Here is a 4,244-nt window from a genome sequence, read left to right as displayed (position 1 = left end):
TACCCCGGAAGGAAGGGGGAACCCACTGTCCCACAACATCTGGCTTTTTGGTTTCTGCATCAGTGCTGAGTGAGCGGCCCCAGCGATGGAAGAATGCTGGCGGCGGAACTGGTACAGCACAGGCAGCAACAGAGCACAGTTCCTGCCAATTGGCCTTAGCCGCCCCACTCCATAGCCAGATTAACATGTTAACACTCCTATGGGAGCAATCAGCTGCCATTTTCATGCCCCATCTGCAGCCATTTTGCCATGTGAATGGGCAACAGATTACTATTCCTCTACCTTAGTTAAAGTGGGATCGATTACACCCACAGAATAACAAGCACTCACTGTTACCAAGTGTTACCAAGTGGCTGCAGGCTGGGGCCATTTGGGGCTTCACAACAGGAGGGGGACAGAGCTCAGCTCCACCTGCTCTAAAAGCTCAGCTTGAGCTAAGGGAGAATCTCCATCCGCGGCTTGCAGCACAGGCCCTATGCCACACAGTGGAGCTGTGCAATTCCTTCCAGCAGAGACCAACGGGGAACGTTCACACCAGCTACTAGATTCCCTTCTCACTCCTTCTCCATACAGACTTTTTATACGGATACATTTTAAAGATGTAAAGAGACCCCTTAGAACAGCCGTGGTGATTTCCAGAAAGTGGTCCCAAGGCATGGGAGGAGAGTGAGCAGAAGATGAGAAAACCCATTCCATTTAATTCATCTGCCACAGAATATACACTTCAGCACTGCCAGGTTGCTGGGTGTACCCGGAGCCTGACAAAGTGGATTTATTGCTCAATGCTGTTGCCTGGCTGTCTCTCAGATCCAGACCTCTGTACTGTTTGCCTTGCACTAAATTATGTTAGAATAAGACTGTAATTACCACTCATCAGCTTGAAAGGGTTTACCTACCTCACAACCGCAGGGCTGTTTTTTTCCCTGGGAAGTGAACCATTTGCTCCAGCAGTAACAGAGGTTTGTGAAAATGGCAGTCGTATGATCCGTCTGGAGCTCTGATCCAGAGAAGAGAGTTGACATTCCCACCGGCTTTGTCCAACTTTTGCTATGGTTACAACTCTGGTGGGGTTGTGTGATGGCCTACCCCCCATTGCCTCTGCTCCCCTCTACAGTATAATCACACTTTGTACAGCTCCACACAGATCCCCCACTCAGGGCTTCATTAGCATTGGAAGTGTAGTCCAAGTCTGATAGAGGCAAAGCTTCCATTCTGAGCCTCCAGCTTTGGGTTCAGCTCCCGCAGGGCTCCTAACGAATCAGTCTACTCTCTAAGTCTAAAGCCTTCCCAAGCACTCCCTGCTTCCGGCCAGCAAGGATGCACTGCTGGTCCTTCCCTGGACCCCACCTACAAGACACGCCAGACACAAGAGCTTCCAGCACAAGGACATTCCTTCTTGCTCCTTGTCCTTCTGAGGAGAAGCTGCTGCTTATATCTCCCATCAACCCTGACTTTCAGTCACATGCACTCCATTCATTCTCTAAGTCCCATGAATTAGGAGGAAAACCAGGCATCATTCAGAGCCAGGCTCTGAACTCCTTAAAGCAAAGGTGGGGAGCTTCTGGTCCTTGGGTTGGATCTGTCCCATAGCAAGTCTCCATGCTGCAGACCAGAGGTCTAGAGCTATGGTTTTCCCCCTGCTGGGCTGGAGCTATGAGCACTGGCTAATGGTGAGGAGGGAAGCTCCACATGCTGTCCTCTCCTGCAGGCATCACCCCCACAGCTCCTATTGGCCAGAAGCTGTGACCAATGGGAGCTGCAGGTGAGGGTAGTGCACAGAGCCAGCTGCTTCCCCAGGGACCATAGGATGAACTGGCCACTTCCAGGAGAAGTGCAAAGCAGGGTAGGTAGGGAGCCTGCCTTAGTCCCACTGCCACCTGAGGTAAGTGCCCTGCGCTCCCTTCCACACCCTGCCCCAGCCCTGAGCCTCCTTTCACATGATGACTCCCTCCCAGAGCTCCCACCCACAACCCAGAGCTCCCTCTTGCACCTCAACCTCCTCATCCCCTCCCACACTCCTGAGCCCAAATCCCCTCCCACTTCTGAGTCCTCTTCCCCAGACGTGAGCCTGCTTTAGCACCCTAACTTCTGCCCAGACCCTCATACACTGCCCTGGGCCCACCCCTGCACTCCAAACCCTTGGGCCTCACCAAACTCCTTGTCCCTAGTACCCTCCCAGAGCCTGCACCCCCAGTCAGAGCCTTCATCCGCTCCCACACTCTAACCCTCTGCCTCAGCTTGAAGCCTCCTCCCACATCCTGAACCCTCAATTTTGCCCCCCCCCCTGCTGGAACTTAGGGGAAGCCCAGAGCCCCTGCACTCCCCATGGGGCTGTATATGGCCTGTGATGGATTTTTCTGTGGGTCAGTGGCTCTGATACGAAAAAGGTCCCCAACCTCTGCCTTAACAACCCTGCAACAGTTTGGAAATGGGTTATTTCCAAGGCTATTTCCCACTCTGGCACGATGAATGAGAAATGGGGGCCCATAAAAGCAACCCAAAACCTGATTTCTACAGGCTTTGGTACAAAAAGTCTCCCCAAAATCCTAATACATGGATTTTGGGGAATCTGCTGCCACCATCAAGTGCTTTTGAACCCACAAACAGGGGTGGACACTTGAAACCAACCCCAGGGCACCCCAAGCTCTTTTCTCCAAAGAGGCTGAAAAGAAAAGAAAAAAATACAAGCTGCAGTCTGTGATTGCTGTCCCCTCATCAGAAGCAAGCAGATATCCACAGACAGATTTTCCAGGACACAGAAATGAACCAATATCAGGTTAATTAAAAAAGAAAGAACTTTTATTATTAAAACAATACCCCAGTTACAAGCACAGTTGGAATGGCTAGATGGTAAGAGCCACCAATTAATATACTCATTGAGGATTCCCCCATGGGCCAAAACTTAGTTGCAAAAGAGAGAAAAAAACATTTCTAACAGCACAGACATCAGATCCAAATTCCCAAATCAGAAAACAATAAAACCTGACGGATTTATCTAGACTTTACCCTACTTATACACTATGAAGAGCAGGGGCGGCCCGTCCATATAGACGAACTAGGCGGTCGCCTAGGGCACCAAGTTAAATGGGGCGCCAAATTATGGTGCAGTATCATTGAGGGGTTTGGAGGTAGGGGTGCCGATTGCATGGTCTGCCTAGGGCACCAGTTGCTGGCAGCTAGTCTAGGGTCACACCTGAGAAGAGTCTTTTTCCTGGAGAGAGACATGTCTTCTGTCTCCCTCAATATCTAGGGAGCAAACTGGCTCAGAGACAAAGGAGGCAAAACCCCCAAATTCCTTTGTCTCAGTTTGAAATCCCTACCTGAATTTCTATTGGCTGACCAGATACCTGGCTAGGTACAGAGGACATAGTTAACCCCTTAGTCCGCAGTCTGCTGGCCATCCCTCATGGTTATGACAGGGTCTCATGTAAAAAGAGGGAAAAAAGAAAATTTAAGGGTGTAGGAAGAGCAATAAGAAGTGTTGGCTGTAAATTACTCCTACTCCAGGAACTTTCCTCCTGTAGCGAGGGCACCCCTGGCTTTTCCACGACCTCTTTCTCTTCTCTCTGCAACTTGATGAAAATCAATATTTCACAAATACTGCTTTCCAGCCGTACTAACACCACAGTTGCTCTCAAGAGGGATGGAAGGAAATGGCTTAACATCCAAATTAATCTCCTGCCTTAAAATGAGATTTAAAGCCAGATGTTTCTAATAGGCTTGTGGATCTCAGCCATTTCTGAAATTGTACCCACATACCAGGAAGAGACATCCAGTGTCCAATTTATCTTCCATACTGTGTGTCCTCTCATTCCCAACACCTCCATGCTACAGTCTTGCATTCACCAAAGAAGCTCTAGCAGCTGCTTATTTGGTTACACTAGCACGAACAACAAAATAGGAGATGAAAAGAGACAATACTGTGGGCTCACCTCTGGAGAGCACAGTGTGAACTGAACAGATTACATCATGGCATTCATACTGCATAGCATGGCTACAAGTGCGATCAGGGATAGAACTCACACCCGTCTGTTTCAAGAGCAATGGATAGGACATGCAGCTATCCTGTCTTTCTGTTTCTGTGGGCTACTAGGTACAAACCCACCCGGCAGTTTATTATCTTTATATTGCAGTAGCACAGAGGTGGGCAATAATGTTTGCTAGGGGGCCACACCAAAATCTTGTGGTCAAGGGCCCCTCGTATCTATGGAAGGACTGCAGGGTCTGGAACAGAGAGTGGGTGC

The sequence above is a fragment of the Pelodiscus sinensis genome, chromosome 19, assembly GCF_049634645.1.
Source record: "Pelodiscus sinensis isolate JC-2024 chromosome 19, ASM4963464v1, whole genome shotgun sequence".
Taxonomy (NCBI): domain Eukaryota; kingdom Metazoa; phylum Chordata; order Testudines; family Trionychidae; genus Pelodiscus; species Pelodiscus sinensis.
Note: the sequence above shows the minus strand (reverse complement) of the source record.